This window comes from Coregonus clupeaformis, chromosome 30 (assembly GCF_020615455.1).
Source record: "Coregonus clupeaformis isolate EN_2021a chromosome 30, ASM2061545v1, whole genome shotgun sequence".
Taxonomy (NCBI): domain Eukaryota; kingdom Metazoa; phylum Chordata; class Actinopteri; order Salmoniformes; family Salmonidae; genus Coregonus; species Coregonus clupeaformis.
Window position 1 is genome coordinate 29,897,001 of NC_059221.1, and position 19,235 is coordinate 29,916,235.

The following is a 19,235-nucleotide window of genomic DNA, read 5'->3' on the forward strand; positions in this document are numbered from 1 at the left end:
TGTCGGGCAGAGAGCACGTGCAGCTCTCAAACAGCTGGTTGTTGCGTGGAGCGAAGACCGACAGCAGTAGGGGTAGGAAAGATGTACTAATTTATGATATCTAAATACTAAGGCAAGAATGGGTATGCAAACCAGGTATTTAAGTCTTGGAAAATCAGATATTTCCTATAGGCCCTTTTGCCCTCAAAGTCATTAAAGTTATGGTAGCCGATTTAGAAGTTCTACTGCTCCAATATAATTATTACGTGATTTCATTTCTGATCCGTTTTTATGAGAGATGTAGCCGCTTTCGTTTGTTTCCCGACGTTTCAATTGAAGAGTGTTGCGCTATAGTCTGTTGCGGTAAAATCTTGTGTGGTTATTATGAGCAAGACAACATCGAATGTTGGCTTCAACTTAGTTTTCCATACAAAGCATTCCATTACAAAGGGAACCCGGTTTTTGGTCGCTTTCTCGTTTTAAAACATGATACAGTAACCCCTCAATAAACTCTTCAACATTTCAAATGGTGAGACTGACTAGCTACCACATGGACAGTGGACACTAGTGTGTTTATGTCGGGAGCATGCTGTCCATTTAGTCAGGCAATGGCCACATTATTCTGACATATGGTAGGCCTATTTAAAAAAGTCATTATTCTCCAAGTGGTAATGCATACCTTTTGGCATACATTTTATGTAAAGTTTCATTTTTCTATAGGCTATTACAACAATTAAATATAAAATGTAAGTCCTTGAAAACTACAATTAAGTTCTTGAAAAAGTCATTGAAAATCCTTGAATTTGACTGTATGAACTCTGTATATAGGCTACTTGCTCAGCTCACAAATGAAAGATTAAATCACCTGCTAATGAAATGATGTTCGCTTTCCGGCAGACCTCCGGGACAGTATATATGGACGCAAAAACCGCAGATGTCGCACTTCCACATCTGCGGTGAAAGGTGGCAGAGCTAGAGCGGTTGTGGACTTAGAACATCCAATTTAGTTTTTCTATTAAAAAAAAACAATGAAGTGTGATTTTGAGTATGATAACCTGAACATTTTTTGGGAAATCACATGCCATGGTATAGTTTTGTATTCATATTTTCAAATTCTGCCCTCCAGAGGATTTCGCAGAAAATAACACGGCACTCTGAAATCTGCAATAAATAAATGTTGCACTTTATTTTAACAGTCTCTTTTCTTTGCTGTTACAGTAAATCTATCCAAAACAATGTAAGAACAAAAGGGCATGCTAATTTGAAAGATGATTAGTTATTATTAGCCTGGTTCTGTATGGAATGCAGGTACATTACGGGACACAAGCCAGGTCATTATCAATCTTGTGCTGGTGCCACCAACTGAAAAAGTTGGTAGTACCAGTACCACCAGTGGAAAAGGTTAGTGTAGAACCCTGAGTGCACAGGAGAAATAGGCACAAAGTTGTGTTGGCTCTTGGCTGATACTGCTATTGGGGAGTGCGCTGCTATCACGTCACCCACTACTACTGGACTACTACTACTGCTGTAGCCTACATCTAAAGCTGACCAGGCCCAGCTGGCACGCAGGACAGACTTATGAGCGTGGGTCCATTGCAGGCTTTCATTTCCTGGCTAAGGGGAATTAAAATACCTCACTTCCCTGCTGCATCAGTAAGAGCCATCCTGGGGCCTTACTGCCTCTCTGTTCACATGGTGCCTTCTATAGCGTGCATGCCTACCACTCATCAATTAAATAACATGCCTTTCCTTTGGGATGAGATTATAGACAAATGTGATAGAGACAATAGCCATCCACAGAGCTGATGTTGCCTTGTTTCTATTGTGCCTAACGAGCGGCACCAAACTATAAGCATAAAAGTCTGAGATGTTCTTAGTTCTAACAATATGAGCAATCGCACATTGTATCTGTTCTTAGGTTTTCCATATGCATGTGCTGGGATGAAAGGTGAACACAGGAACACAGCAGGGAGCGTATAACTGTAACCTCTAATACAGGGAACCCCACATACAGCCATCCGACAAATGCATAACGTCAAGGGGAAACCAAACACAAAAAATAATATCTAACTAGCTAGCCCATTAACTCACTAATACAGGCTGCGTCACTGGGTAATTTCCCAGTCCGATCTGACAGAGTTACGAAGTGAGAGAGGCGCGCGGGGGGGGGTTGTGTTTTACTGCATACTTTGGTTGGCGCACTACAAGCACAGACTTAAAACAAATCTGACCCGAGAAGACCTCAGTGTTGCCCAAATCACACTCCAAAACCAAACAGAGGCTTCCAAGGCCAAGAACACCAGGAAAAAACACAGAGAGAGACACAGAGAGACACACAGAGCAAGACACAGAGAGAGAGAGACACAGAGCAAGAGAGAGACACAGAGAGACAGAAAGAGACAGAGAGAATGTATTAACAAGCCACCTCATATTACACACCTCCATTTGAGACAAACGCCAAAATGAAAAACAGAAGGGAGGAGAGAAGATGAAGAGAAGGACAGAAGAGAAGGACAGAAGAGGAGACAGGAGAGGAGAAAGGAGAGGAGACAGGAGAAGAAGGAAAAGCCAAACATGCTCGGTCCTGTCCCATGGGCTTACCCCTGTGTTCTGTAGGATCCACAGGAGTCAGCAGCTCTTCTGTGCAGCAGTGGCAGGGGGAGTGGGTTGGGGTGCGCATGACAGCAGATGACTAGGACACAAACAGGAAGGGGAGGGGGCTACAATGGGGGGCTTGTAGTCTCTAAACCAATCCCATCCATTGGGCCCGGTTTACACCCAGTCCCTCCCTGATCCACTCGACCCATGCGCTGCAGCACTAGCTGACGAAAGAGAAGATAGGGAGAGCGAGCGAGCGGAGGGACGGAGGGAGGAGGAGTGGATAGCCCCCAAGCGAGATGACAACCGGTCAGACACAGCTAAACTCAGAGTCCTTTACAAAACACAGCCCCTCCCTACTGTTGTGCTCTCTCCGAGTCCAGGGATCACACACTGCGCAGGGGAAACGCACGTGAACAACTGCACTGCAGGCCCCAAGGACACACTTTACACAGCAGAACATCAACACTGCCCATTAAGGCTTAATGAGCAGTAGTAGCACTACCAGAAATTGTTATTGTAGCAGTAAAAACATTAAAAAGGTAGGTAGAATAAACGTAACATATGGATTTGCATTACTATACGCATCAAAAGTTCCCCTAGCTCAGTGGTTAAGAGCGTTGTGCCAGTAACCGAAAGGTCGCTGGTTCTAATCCCCGAGCCGACTAGGTGAAAAATCTGTCGATGTGCCCTTGAGCAAGGCACTTAACCCTAATTGCTCCTGTAAGTCGCTCTGGATAAGAGCGTCTGCTAAATGCCTAAAACAACAAAACAAACAAAACAAAGTTACACCAAATGTTTCTATTTACGAGTTACTACATAAAACCGATCAAAATTCAGAAGAATGCCGAAGTCATGTTGGAAAATGTTTTTACAGGGTGTGATGTAATATGGAGGGCCCGGCAAGCCAGCCTATTCCCTATAATATAAACTCCAATGGAAATAACCTCAAATGTATAACTTCTAATTAAACCAAATCGTTTCAATTTAATTTCCAACTTACAAGCAAATACTTTTAATTTATTGTTACAAACGTTAGCCCTACTAGCCTTCTAACGTTAGCACTATCAGCCTGCTAAAGTTTTGTTAGCACTACATGAGTCAGCCAGTTGCCATCAATACCTAGCTAGAGCTACATTCAAGTAAACCAAAGTTTTGGAAATACATAACGCCATCTAACCAGTTATCAAAGAATGTTAGCTACAGTGGGGAGAACAAGTATTTGATACACTGCCGATTTTGCAGGTTTTCCTACTTACAAAGCATGTAGAGGTCTGTAATTTTATCAATTTTTATCAACTGTGAGAGACGGAATCTAAAACAAAAATCCAGAAAATCACATTGTATGATTTTTAAATAATTAAATAGCATTTTATTGCATGACATAAGTATTTGATACATCAGAAAAGCAGAACTTAATATTTGGTACAGAAACCTTTGTTTGCAATTACAGAGATCATACGTTTCCTGTAGGTCTTGACCAGGTTTGCACACACTGCAGCAGGGATTTTGGCCCACTCCTCCATACAGACCTTCTCCAGATCCTTCAGGTTTCGAGGCTGTCGCTGGGCAATACGGACTTTCAGCTTTTCTATTGGGTTCAGGTCTGGAGACTGGCTAGGCCACTCCAGGACCTTGAGATGCTTCTTACGGAGCCACTCCTTAGTTGCCCTGGCTGTGTGTTTCGGGTCGTTGTCATGCTGGAAGACCCAGCCACGACCCATCTTCAATGCTCTTACTGAGGGAAGGAGGTTGTTGGCCAAGATCTCGCGATACATGGCCCCATCCATCCTCCCCTCAATACGGTGCAGTCGTCCTGTCCCCTTTGCAAAAAAGCATCCCCAAAGAATGATGTTTCCACCTCCATGCTTCATGGTTGGGATGGTGTTCTTGGGGTTGTACTCATCCTTCTTCTTCCTCCAAACACGGCGAGTGGAGTTTAGACCAAAAAGCTCTATTTTTGTCTCATCAGACCACATGACCTTCTCCCATTCCTCCTCTGGATCATCCAGATGGTCATTGGCAAACTTCAGACGGGCCTGGACATGCGCTGGCTTGAGCAGGGGGACCTTGCGTGCGCTGCAGGATTTTAATCCATGACGGCGTAGTGTGTTACTAATGGTTTTCTTTGAGACTGTGGTCCCAGCTCTCTTCAGGTCATTGACCAGGTCCTGCCGTGTAGTTCTGGGCTGATCCCTCACCTTCCCCATGATCATTGATGCCCCACGAGGTGAGATCTTGCATGGAGCCCCAGACCGAGGGTGATTGACCGTCATCTTGAACTTCTTCCATTTTCTAATAATTGCGCCAACAGTTGTTGCCTTCTCACCAAGCTGCTTGCCTATTGTCCTGTAGCCCATCCCAGCCTTGTGCAGGTCTACAATTTTATCCCTGATGTCCTTACACAGCTCTCTGGTCTTGGCCATTGTGGAGAGGTTGGAGTCTGTTTGATTGAGTGTGTGGACAGTTGTCTTTTATACAGGTAACGAGTTCAAACAGGTGCAGTTAATACAGGTAATGAGTGGAGAACAGGAGGGCTTCTTAAAGAAAAACTAACAGGTCTGTGAGAGACAGAATTCTTACTGGTTGGTAGGTGATCAAATACTTATGTCATGCAATAAAATGCAAATTAATTACTTAAAAATCATACAATGTGATTTTCTGGATTTTTGTTTTAGATTCCGTCTCTCACAGTTGAAGTGTACCTATGATAAAAATGACAGACCTCTACATGCTTTGTAAGTAGGAAAACCTGCAAAATCGGCAGTGTATCATATACTTCTTCTCCCCACTGTATATGCAGTTATCTTAGCAAGTGAGCGAGCCAGGCAGCTAACGTTAGCTATTTAGCCAACTAGCTATTAGCCTAGCCAACCAACAGCATAAATAAAACATAACCGCAGATCAAAAGCAAAGAGAGAGCAAAGACTTACAGATTGATGGCTGGGGCACATCCGATGGTAAAACTTAAGAGAGCAGGCTGAGTTCGCTACCAAAGTGAGTGGGAGGCAGGAGCGTCGCTGGGCCGAGGGAGAGTCAGTGAAATCCAATAGATATATAGTGAAAAAAATCCAAAATAGATAGATTCCAGATGTCAGTCAGCTAGCAAGCTAGCACTAAGCCAAGGTGGACAAAGTGAAGGCTTAACTGTTCTCAGTGGAGTACTTCAACTTCTTGTTTTCTTTCTCAGCATTGAATGCTAGCACATGATTAACCAGCCATGTGGCTTCTGTCAATGTGCTTGGAGACAGTGTCAAGGTGTCCACATCCGCCACAGCAAGCCACGTGGCCTGCCTGTTACAAACACGGGCAACTCCTTACAAAGCCCCTTAGGCCTAATCACAAAACCATAATGTCAGCGCTTTTTCTAAATGCCTGAATTATACCTACACTTATGTTGTTCCATTGCAATTACACTCATGTGGAAACCATTAGCCCCTTTAAAAAAAGTGATTCACTACTAAGGCTGCAAGGCTACTGGGGTGTAGTGATTTAACAACTGTTAAATACTTACGCCTAAACTGCATCTTCAAGGAAAATAGTGAAAGATAGTGAGGCAAAGGGCAATAATGTAGAACTAATAATGGCATGGGTCTCTACTCATCGTTTTTTAAACGATTTTAATCTTGTCAAATGATCTCCCGTGTCACTCGTAGCTGGGTGGTCCACTCGCTGCGAGTCAGGGGCACTCCAGCACAGCGAGCCATTCATTTCCCAATGTGTGGTGGAGTGAACACAACGAACGATACACCTTCAGCATATTTCACAAGCCTTGCCCATCTGGGAGCTGTCAAGAGAAAGCTCACCATCTGTACAACAACACATCTGTAAACTCACATCACGAACCAGGGAATTGCTATAGCTCAGCTATAGCCAAGATAGCTGAACTGTTTGTTTACAGTGTTTGAAAAATTTTTGTAGTTTGTACTACACTTTGAACTAATGGCGGCAGGTAGCTTAGTGGTTAAGAGCGTTGTGCCAGTAACCGAAAGGTCGCTGGTTCTAATCCCCGAGCCGACTAGGTGAAAAATCTGTCGATGTGCCCTTGAGTAAGGCACTTAACCCTAATTGCTCCTGTAAGTCGCTCTGGATAAGAGCGTCTGCTAAATGACTAAAATGTAAATGTAAAAACTAACCTAAGCTTACTCAACTGTTTTTACAGTTGCTAGGGAAGAACTCAGATGAGCTGGGAACACTTGACTGAATGGGGGCCTATTATAGCCACTCAAAAGGGAACCCTAATCAAATAATAAACAAAACCACACATCAGGGTTCCCCAACTGAATTTGGCCAGTGGGTGGTTTTATTTGCCCCCCCAAGTTTTCTGAGCAAAAAAAATAAAATGTTGCATTTTCATTGTTAGACATAAAATACTAAAAACACCAGGAAATCAGCTCCACGTGATATTAATTATGGAAATCTGTTCCCAAGTATTCCCATACATAATAGAGAGACGTGATTCTATACAAAATTTAAGCAAGGTTTGAAATTATTATGTTTTAGTCCAACATTATATCTGTTTGGGCTTCTTGTGGCCAATTTGCAGTCTACAAATTATTTATAATTATGTTCCGGCCCCCCCTGACCATCAGCTCAAGAAAAAAAAAGAAAAAAATAGTCCCGCGGCTTTATCCAGTTGATGATCCCTGCCATACAATAGCCTAGGAACTTTGAAAATATTCCCAACTACTGTTATTCACCTATGCAGCCTAAAAATGGTCATGGTAACATTTTAGGAGACAATACTTCATTGTCCAAGAGCGCATCAACATCTCGCACCCAAACCAGACTGGCCACGATGCGTGCGCGAGCATTGCAAAATAAATGTCAGAGTTATTATTCAATCATTTATCCACATTGCTCGCGTGTGCATCAACAGGCGGCGTAGCCAGGCGCTAAAATAGAACTTGGTTCATGCATGCAATAAGCAAGCTAGTTAGCTAGCTAAGCAGATAACATTAGCTATGTGACCGGTTAGCAAAGATTACAATAACTAACCCTTACATATGTGGTGTTAACTAGATAGCAATATTAGCTACTATGCTATCTAGCTGGGTAGATTAACATGGTGCTAAGATATCAGATAACCAGCTAGCTGCGTTGGCTATTTGGCTATCTCAATTTGAACATGCACAATTTTCAGCAACGAGCCATCTCACTTGCGGTGTAACATTAACCATTTACTGCTAGGGTGTGCCGATCTGACCAGCCGCAATCTTATCCGTAAATGTACAGATAGTCGAATAAGATGATTGTTGTAATAGGGAAAGAAGGAAGTGTTTTAAAATTCCTAAATAAAGGTTGACAATAGGTTTACCTAAGCATCGCCCTGCCTGTTTATTGACCAAGAAAGCAGCAGATCAGGAATTGCGTGCGTTCTCACATCTCAAACTACAGCTTTTATGCACATTTATGACTTGCTAGCAATGCCATCGCCATTGAGCTAGTTATCATAGTAGTCAAAGATTGTACATACAGTTGAAGTCTGAAGTTTACATACACCTTAGCCAAATACATTTAAACGCAGTTTTTCACAATTCCTGACATTTCATCCTAGTAAAAATTCCCTGCCTTAGGTCAGTTAGGATCACACTTTATTTTAAGAATGTGAAATGTCAGAATAATAGTAGAGAGAATGATTTATTTCAGCTTTTATTTATTTAATCACATTCCCAGTGGGTCAGAAGTTTACATACACTCAATTAGTATTTGGTAGCATTGCCTTTAAATTGTTTAACTTGGGTCAAACGTTTCAGGTAGCCTTCCACAAGCTTCCCACAATAAGTTGGGTGAATTTTGGCCCATTCCTCCTGATAGAGCTGGTGTAACTGAGTCAGGTTTGTAGGCCTCCTTGGTCGCACACGCTTTTTCAGTTCTGCCCACAAATTTTCTATAGGATTGAGGTCAGGGCTTTGTGATGGCCACTCCAATACCTTGACTTTGTTGTCCTTAAGCCATTTTGCCACAACTTTGGAAGTATGCTTGGGGTCATTGTCCATTTGGAAGACCCATTTGCGACCAAGCTTTAACTTCTTGACTGATGTCTTGAGATGTTGCTTCAATATATCCACATAATTTTCCTTCATGATGCCATCTATTTTGTGAAGTGCACCAGTCCCTCCTGCAGCAAATCACCCCCACAGCATGATGCTGCCACCCCTGTGCTTCACGGTTGGGATGGTGTTCTTTGGCTTGCAAGCAACCCCCTTTTTCCTCCAAACATAACGATGGTCATTATGGCCAAACAGTTCTATTTTGGTTTCATCCGACCAGAGGACGTCTCCAAAAAGTATGAGCTTTGTCCCCATGTGCAGTTGCAAACCGTAGTCTGGCTATTTAATGGCGGTTTTGGAGCAGTGACTTCTTCCTTGCTGAGCGGCCTTTCAGGTTTGGAAATTGCTCCCAAGGATGAACCAGACTTTTGATTTTCCCATGATGTCAAGCAAAGAGGCACTGAGTTTGAAGGTAGGCCTTGAAATACATCCCCAGGTACACCTCCAATTGACTCAAATGATGTAAATTACCCTATCAGTAGCTTCTAAAGCCATTACATCATTTTCTGGAATTTTCCAAGCTGTTTAAAAAGGCACAGTCAACTTAATGTATGTAAACTTCTGACCCACTGGAATTGTGATCCAGTGAATTATAAGTGAAATAATCTGTCTGTAAACATTTGTTGGAAAAATTACTTGTGTCATGCACAAAGTAGACGTCCTAACCGACTTGCCAAAACTATAGTTTGTTAACAAGAAATTTGTGGAGTGGTTGAAAAACGAGTTTTAATGACTCCAACCTAAGTATATGTAAACTTCCGACTTCAACTGTGTAGTAGCAGCAAGTGATCTGAGCAAAACATGCAAGGAGAGATGTGAAAGTGAGCAGAGTTACGCCCTCGCTCTCTCCAATCATAGCAGTAGGATTACAACCTGCCCATTTCTTGATAGATAGCTAAACTAGCCAATTGAGTTTTCATGTGCTGTGGATTTTAGACAAGGTAACACACGCACACAATTGAATAATGCATTTACCTATATTGTGTATGGAACAAAGTGTTTTTGCTGCACTCATTTTGCTGTGGCACCGCGCCACGGCAAAATCATTGCCACCATGCAAAAAAAAGATGTAGCATGAAAAAATAAATGAGTACCATAGGGAACGAAACATGCATTCTGACAAGCAGTCAATGCACAACAATTCTTGCATTCGCGAAAACAGCAGTTTTAAATGGGAGATCCCGCTTAACAAAAGGCTGCTAAATACTCCTAAATATGCGTGAACTGCACCATTTTAAACCTGGAGTTTTAGCATCTGCATGGTTAAGCACATTACCACTCTGCAATTTGCAGTGAGTGCATAGGGGAGAGTGGGGCTAAATGTAACACCTGTCAATAAAACGGTAACTTGAGGTAAAACGCCACTACCTCAAACACATTTGTTTTGCAGTGACTTAAATTGTGATGAAACATAATATTTTTAGTTGAGCAAGAGTAGTGGCAACCAGGGAAAGTGTTGGGGGAAAAAATTGTGACATGAAGTTGTACAGGCATGGGGGCGTCTTACCGCAGGTGGCGAGTTAGCCAAAGTTACCCTAACAGGTAGGCCTACATTATATTCACTGTGTTTATGCAAGTTTTTTGGGACAAAATTCATCAATAGCTAGTTAAAAGATCACATTTGGGATCTGGCTAATGATTAGCCCAATAGGGTAAATGCAGATAGGCAACCTCATTATTTCAACAAATAATTTTACTAATGTGTTATTGGGCTCATGGTGTCAGCATACTTTTATTTTCATTCATTTTGGAGTAGAATGTCCTTTTTTTTTAATCACCAGAGCTGAGCTTCTCAGTCCTTCCACATAAACATTCTAGTAGGGGACCCCCCTTCAACCCCCTTCGTGACCTATTCCCCCACTCCCCACATTTTTCCAGAGGAAACACTGGTGTGGAAGTTAATCTTTGCCCTTTTTATTTACCCAATTTAACAAATGAGCATTAAATAAATAAGCTGAACTGATTAGCAGAATTTGGTTCTAGTGTCATTATGAGTTTACTTTGAGGATTTACTATTACAAATCATTGCTGTTATTGTAGTTGTTAATGTTGTAGGAATATTGACAACATATTACATCATTAATGAATGCGCACGTCTGTCTATGGGAAGGCTTAAGCCTGCACTGATTCTAATTGGAGATTCTGATTGGAGTCAACACCAGTATGCATGAATAGGATTCGTTTTTTTCCATTGCAGATAGCTGAAATGAGAAGTCAAAGCGTGGTGTGGGACCATTTCACTCAACCAACACAAGGAGTGGCACTGTGTAATTCATGTAATGAGAGAGTCAGCATGGGATTGGCAACAGCGAAAAGTAAAAACACCACAAATACTGTATGTGGTACCATCTGAAGAGTCATCACCCTGCTTTGTTTGATGCAGCAGACAAGAAAAGAGAAGATGCTAAAAACAAAACTCCAGCTCAACCCACTCTTCCATAGATGTTTGAGAGACAGGCAAACTGGCAGAAGTCGGACAACCGGTCCAAAAACATTGACAAAGTGATAACAGAGATGATCGCTACAGACAACCAGCCCTTTAGCGTTGTTTCAGGTGTACGCTTCAAGCATGTAATGGCCACCACCGAACCTAGATACACCCTGAAGAGTGAAAAATTATACCGCACAGAAATGATGCCCAGTATCCACAGCAAGATAGTTAAGAAAATCAAAGCTCTGCGGACTCCAAGTAATGCAGGCCAGTACCTGTACTTCACCCCTGACTGCTGGTCAGGAACGACCGAGTCACTCATGAGTTTGAAATGTCATTTCATAGACAACAAATGGATACGCCAGGAAGTGGTCCTAAATACCAAAGCAATAAATGACTCGCATACTGGCGAGTACATCAGTCAGATGTTCCTGGGCATGCTGGATGAATGGGGCATAGCCAAGGACCGCGTGATTCTTGTCTTCAGAAACAGAGGGGCCAACATGGTCAAAGGGATGAGGATCTCTGAGATAAGACTTTAGCTGCAGTGCCCATACACTTCAGCTAGTGGTCAACTATGGCCTCAGCCAGAGGGCAGTGATGAGAATCATTGCAATGCTGAAATCCTGTGCAACCTATTTTGGCCATTCCATACTTGCCAGAAAGCGCCTCTCTGATATCCAGAAGGACCTTGGCCTCCCTGAACATAGGATCATTCAAGACTGCTCCACTCAGTGGAACTCCAACCTCCATATGCTGGAGAGATCGCTGGAACAGAAGAGGGCTCTTAACCTCTACACAGGGAAGAACGGAGGGTTCACAAGCCTGAACGCTGATCAATAGAGCATTGTGGCAAAGCTAGTGGAAACACTGACACAGATAGAAGAGGTTAGACTAGAGAGGAGCCACTACAAGTCCTCCGCCTCCTGCATCATTCCGAGCTTCCAAGTGTTAAAGATGCTCGTCCAACATGAAGATCCTCCTCACAGGGAATCAGGACAATAAGGCAGGAGATGCTGGAGAGCCTGACAGTTATTGCTTGTCTCTTAGACCCTTGCTATAAGAGCAACTCTTTCTCCTCTGCGAATACTCTAACCAAGGCCAAGGAATGGCTAAAAGAAGAGGTTGACCAAGGAGAGCTGGCTGCCACACGGGAGGAAGGGAAGAACGAGGCAGAGATGGAGGAGGAGACACCAGAGGGCACGGAGACACAGGAGGAAGGCAGGTACCTAAAAAGGCCATGGAGAGAACATGGTCAGTCTAGTCGGGGACAGGGATAGAATGTACCAGACTCTACTTGGACACCACACCCAGTCAGCTACGAGGAGTTGTGGCCAGCCTTGAGGCTGATGTGGAAATGTATCTCAAAGAGCCAGTGATAGACCGAAGGAAGGGTAATCCACTTGAGTGGTGGAAATACAATGAGGCAAGCTTTGGCCTGCTCGCTCCTCTTGCAAGAAAATTCCTCTGTCCCCCACCCTCCTCCGTTCCAAATGAACGGGTCTATAGAGAAGTTGGCGCCATCTACGAGAAGAAAAGGAGCAGGCTCACAGGGGACAATGCAGAGAAACTATGCTTCTTGTGCTCCTGGACTGGGACTATTAAACCCTATAATGGTAACCCCTAGACTTCAGTAGGTAGGCAAGCGGTAAACAAAGAAATCGTACATTCAAGGACGGTCTGGTCAGGGTCTGATTAATCAGATATAATTTTTCAATGTTCTGCACAAAAAAATTAACTACTAATGGGCTCCAAACACTTTATTAAATGTTTCAATACTGTTGAAAATTGAATTTCTTAAATTTATAAGTAATAGTACTTCATTCAAAGGCAGTTGTGTCATCGTTTCAAATGTTTTTTTTGTTTTTTTAATGATATTGAATAGTTTCCATCGGCATCCTTGACCCCCAAAAACAAATCGGTATAGGACCTAGAAAATTCCATATCGGTCGTTCTCTAATCTGACAATGACCCATCTGACAATGGCCCACCTAAACTACACTGGACAAAATGATAAACCCAACATGTACAATGTTGGTCCCATGTTTAATGAGATGAAATAAAATGATCCCAGAAACAAAAAGCTTATTTCAGAAAATTATAGCACAAATTTGTTTACATCCCTGTTAGTGAGCATTTCTCCTATGCCAAGATAATCCATCAACCTGACCGGTGTGGCATATCAAGAAGCTGATTAAACAGCATGATCATTACACAGGTGCACCTTGTGCTGGGGACAATAAAAGGCCACTAAAATGTACAGTTTTGTCACACATCTCACGTTTTGAGGGAATGTCCACCAGAACTGTTGCCAGATAATTTAATGTTCATTTCTCTACCATAAACTGCCTCCAACGTCATTTTAGAGGATTTGGCAGTACGTCCAACCGGCCTCACAACCGCAGACCACGTGTAACCACACCAGCCCAGGACCTCCACATCCGGCTTCTTCACCTGTGGGATCATCTGAGACCACCCACCCGGACAGCTGATGAAACTGTGGGTTAGCACAACCAAAGACTTTCTGCACGAACTGTCAAAAACCGTGCTCGTCGTCCTCACCAGGGTCTTGACCTGACTGCAATTCGGCATCAGTGGGCAAATGCTCACCTTCGATGACCACTGGCACGCTGGAGAACTGTGCTCTTCACAGATGAATCCCGGTTTCAACTGTACTGGGCAGATGGCAGACAGCGTGTATGGTGTCATGTGGGCGAGCGGTTTGCTGATCTCAACGTTGTGAACAGAGTACCCAATGGTGGCGGTGGGGTTATGGTATTGGCAGGCATAAGCTACGGACAACGAACACAATTGCATTTTATCAACAGCAATTTCAATACACAGAGATACCATGACGAGACCCTGAGGCTCATTGTCGTGTCATTCATCCGCAGCCATCACCTCATGTTTCATCATGATAATGCACGGCCCCATTCCACCAGGATCTGTAAACAATTCCTGGAAGCTGAAAATGTCCCAGTTCTTCCATGGCCTGAATACTCACCAGACCCACTGAGCATGTTTGGGATGCTCTGGATCGACGTGTACGACAGCGTGTTCCAGTTCCCGACAATATCCAACAACTTCACACAGCCATTGAAGAGGAGTGGGAAAACATTCCACAGGACACAATCAACAGCCTGATCAACTCTATGCGAAGGAGATGTGTCGCGCTGCATGGAGGCAAATGGTGGTCACACCAGCTACTGACTAGTTTTCTGATCTCACTCTCAAAGTATTCAGACCCCTCGACCTTTTCCACATTGTTACGTTACAGCCTTATTCTAAAATTGATTAACTAGTTTTTTCCTCAATCTGCACACAATACCCCATAATGAGAAAGCGAAAACAGGTTTTGTATTACAAATATTCAGACCCTTTGCTATGGGACTCGAAATTGAGCTCAGGTGCATCCTGTTTCCATTTATTATTTTAGAGATGTTTCTACAACTTCATTGGAGTCCACCTGTGGTAAATGCAATTGATTGGACATGATTTGGAAAGGCACACACCTGTCTATATAAGGTCCCACAGTTGACAGTGCATGTCAGAGCAAAAACCAAGCCATGAGGTCGAAGGAATTGAAACCAATATTGAACTCTTTGATCTGAATGCCAACCATCACATCTGGAGGAAACCTGGCACCATCCCTACGGTCAAGCATGGTGGTTGCAGCATCATGCTGTGGGGATGTTTTTCAGCAGCAAGGATTGGGAGACTAGTCAGGATCGAGGGAAAGATGAACGGAGCAAAGTACAGAGAGATCCTTGATGAAAACCTGCTCCAGAGTGCTCAGGACCTCAGACTGGGGCGAAGGTTCACCTTCCAATAGGACAACGACCCTAAGCACACAACCAAGACAACGCAGGAGTGGCTTCGGGACAAGTCTCTGAATGTCCTTGAGTGGCCCAGCCAGGGCCCGGCCTCAAACATCTCTGGAATCCTGTTTTTGCTTTGTAATTATGGGGTATTGTGTGTAGATTGATGAGGGAAAAAAACGATTTAATCAATTTTAGAATAAGGCTGTAATGTAACAAAATGTGGGAAAAGTCAAGGGATCTGAATACTTTCCGAATGCACTGTAGATGTGGCCTAAAGACAATTATATTGACAATAGTCTAATAGGCGACAATTTTATCGATTGCCTTGTGAATGAAGAGACTGCAGCGCAGCATGAGTAATTGACATAGAAAGGAACAGAGCTTACCAAAAAGCGACTTTTTCAAATCTTTCTTCATGCAGGTAAGAAGTTTCTATTTCATAACATATAGGAAAGAACAGGTTCTAAAGTTTCTAAAACAGATACATTTGTGAAACTTAAAATGAAGGCATGGTCTCTATTTCAAAATAACTATTTTATGTAGTTATTCCATCCGCTATTCCATTCTACATGTGAACACTTGCGGCAGAATAGCCATTGGCTACTAAGCACAGACTAGTAACAAAACTTCAAATATGCTATTCTGCTCTTTTGAAAAACATGTATTAGTTTATATTTATTAAAAAAATATGCATTTCTTTTTGATGGTGTAGAACACTTGAATTTAGAGTTAGGAGGTATTACCAGAATGCTAACAGAATTAGCACAACTATATGTAAATTTCTATGGAGGCTGCTAGCTAAATATGCTAACGAGCGGAAACAAAAATAAACTAAATTGCAAAGACAGGCAATCCAGCTCAAAGTTATACATATATAGGTAGGAGCTACCGAATGTCATTTTTGGTGAGTTTGGACATTTACAAGCGAATGTGAATGAGAGACATTGTGCAAATCATTTTACATTACATTTTAGTCATTTAGCAGACGCTCTTATCCAGAGCGACTTACATTACACTTTTTTTTTATTTTTCAAACTGCCCCCCCGTGGGAATCGAACCCACAACCCTGGCGTTGCAAACGCCATGCTCTACATCCCTGCCGGCCATTCCCTCCCCTACCCTGGACGACGCTGGGTCAATTGTGCGCCGCCCCATGGGTCTCCCGGTCGCGGCCGGCTACGACAGAGCCTGGATTCGAACCAGGATCTCTAGTGGCACAGCTAGCACTGCGATGCAGTGCCTTAGATCACTGCGCCACTCGGGAGACCAAATGAACAAAGTTGACGCATACTTGTCTGAAGGAAGAACAGTACTGGCTCTGGAGCAGCATGTGTAGGCTACACATTGAGTCTGTGTGGAGTCTGGAGTAGTTCGGGCAATGGGCCTGCCTGCTCTGCTCGTAGATGGGGGAGGAGCAGACCGGCACAAGGAACTCAAGTGGCAGCTGTTCAAATAACTTATCCAAAGGGCTTTGACTTCCCAAACATGGCAGACAGCCAATACAATATGATGCCCCGTCACCTTATTAATTCAGCCACTTACTTAGATTAACTAGCAAGTTAAACTTAGGGGTCGCGTTCATGCAGAATTCTGCGTTTTTCACGCAGGAAAAAACGCATAAGAAATATGTTTTGGTAAACGCAGATGTAAAATGCTTCTTATTGTAATTTCTGCTCGGCATCAGACTAATTTAGTGCTTCAGTTGCACTTCTCCACTCAGATGAGAATTCATGAATGGGCATTCTATCAGCAGACAGTGCTCTGACTGATGTGGAGCTACTTTTCTCCGGTACATTTCTCGGGTGTAGCCAGCCTACTTTTCCCGGTAAAATGCTAGATTAACTTTTAGCAAAATATTAGGAAATGTAGCTGGCTACATTCTTTCTATGATAAACATTGGAAATATGATGGCAATGCATTGTTCTTTCAAATAATACCTTGCTTTTTCATTGTAAGCTAATTTACTTGTGTGGCTGCCAGCCTTTCTACCGCACCTGCTGTCTCGACCTCTGAATGCTCGGCTATGAAAAGCCAACTGACATATACTTCTGAGGTGCTGACCTGTTGCACCCTCCACAACCACTGTGATTATTATTTGACACTGCTGGTCATCTATGAATGTTTGAACATCTTGAAGAACAATCTGGCCTTAATGGCCATGTACTCTTATTATCTCCCCTCAGCACAGCCAGAAGAGGACTGGTCACCCCTCAGAGCCTGGTTCCTCTCTAGGTTTTTTCCTAGGTTCCGGCCTTTCTAGGGAGTTTTTCCTAGCCACCATGCTTCTACATCTGCATTACTTGCTCTTTGGGGTTTTAGGCTGGGTTCTGTATAAGCACTTTGTGACATCTGCAGATGTAAAAAGGGCTTTATAAATACATGTGAAATAGCGTTGCACTTCTGTCATTTGATATTTTCGGTTAAGAAAAACTATAGCTGCACATCCCTGATCACTCTATTGAACAAAAAAACAACAATGTGACTTTCAATATAAAACGCAACACCTGTCAATACACAGCTGGACTCACCTGCTCCCGCTTTCTCCCGTTGTGCTATTTACAAACAAACACGTGACTGGTTCAACTGTTCTGGGGAACTACGGTAAGCTTCATAATGTAAAATAATGTAACAAGTGAAATGAAGAACACAATCTACTTAATCTCCTAACGTATTGTCCAGTTGCCTGCACGTATTTACTTAAAAAGTAGCTACAAATATTAAACTGTTTTAAAAACTTCAAATAAATAGTTTCAACAGCATTGATGGAATTGAAAAACCACCACGTGTCCATTTCCAAATACCCCGATATACAGTATACCGCCCAAGCCTACTTGAATTGTGGTGTTGTGGTTTTTACATATAGCCTACAATAAAAAACTAATGAAAATGCTTTTTTCGTATTCTAAGACATTCATAAACACAACCAAATTATTATTTTTGCAATAGCATATATGAAATGTATTTATTAGACTGTTTGAATGCATTGGTCAGAACGGGATCGCTCGATGCCCAGTTTTTCTAGTGTTAAATAGTCGGAGAGAGAAACACATGCTTTTGTATGACTACGGGTCAAAGTTATACAAAGTCAAAAAAAATAAAAAAAATAAAGGACCATATGCATTTCAGGTAAAGTAACAACCCAATGTTCATCTCCCAGGTCAAATTAGCCAGCAATAGCAAGAAAGCCACATGTCCATTGTTTAATGTGTTTCGACATGCCCCCAAATTAATATAGTTGGTGCACAGTTGATTTTGATATTGTAACCTGCGTATCATGATCGCGTCTGGTTTTGCTGGACAAACATGCACACGATGGCGGACGCGCGCGTGATGGCGTGACAGGTGTAGTCAGCATGCCAGGCACCATACACATCACCTAGTGTGTGTGGTAGCTACACCAATCCAGAAGTTTGACAAAAAAACTGTGCAAACTCAACTTTAATAATGACTGAATTAAATTAATCTACAATGAGGATCCACACAGGACTCCATAAAGAGCGAGGATGAATGAAGCAATCTTGGCTAATCCATATCAAATCTCTTTGATGATGGTAGAGCATGGCGCTTGCAACGCCAGGGTTGTGGGTTCGATTCCCACGGGGGGCCAGTATGAAAAATGTAAATGTAATGACTCCAAGCTACTGTTTGTGGACTAACAAAGATCATTGGCAGTGCAAACCTGTTAATCGTTCTAAATATTCTTGCTCTTTATCGAAGTGCACCTCTGTCCTGCTTCTGCTAAGGTGAAGGGTAAAGTGGTTTACACAGACAGCCCAATTGATATTTTTTCTACTAATTGGTATTTTGATATTTTTCCATTAGATATTTTTCAGAGCTGAGCTGATCTGATTGGTCAAAATACCAATTAGTGAGAAAAAAAGAAGAAGAATTGGGCTGCCTGTGTAAACGCAGACAGAGAAGCATGGAGTACCTTACATCAATCTGACCACATGAAACAGCCCAGTCATGCTTGCCAAGATCTCTGCATGGTAAATGGTAGCACATCTGAGGGCCTCAAACAATACGGTGACTCCAATTTATCATGGCCAGTAGCCACATACAAAGTAGCCTAGTTTCAAAGTTGCTTATTGCGGATTTACAGCAGTAAGAGGTTTAGCCTATGGGTTGAAGATGCTAAAAACAAAAATGTCCAATTGACCCACATTTTATAACACAAATAAGGCCAGACTACAACAGTCTGGTAAGGTAGCCAAAACTGCCATATGTCACTATGAATTGGCCTGCAAAAGAGAATCTCTCTATATTATGGAGTATCACAACAGATTATAAAATATTTTACTTTTCATGGCTAATAAAATGGGGGGAAATTATAAACATTTTACAAAGGTAGGC

General features: G+C 42.6%; 1 protein-coding gene and 1 pseudogene across 4 annotated transcripts in view; one reads left to right on the forward strand and one right to left on the reverse strand.

Moving 5' to 3' along the window:
- The window catches only part of LOC121545591 (vitamin D3 receptor A-like), a 91,291-nt gene that overhangs the window by 56,226 nt on the left and 15,830 nt on the right, over positions 1-19,235 (reverse strand). For 2 of the 4 annotated variants that reach the window (XM_041856254.1, XM_041856252.1), the window contains exon 1: positions 2,581-2,615. The exons of the other annotated variants lie outside the window; for them this stretch is intronic. The gene's annotated coding sequence lies outside the window, so the exon portion shown is untranslated. Of the gene's footprint in view, positions 1-2,580; positions 2,616-19,235 lie in introns of those variants that run through there. 4 annotated transcript variants of the gene reach the window in all.
- Positions 11,073-12,341, forward strand: LOC123482283 (annotated as a pseudogene).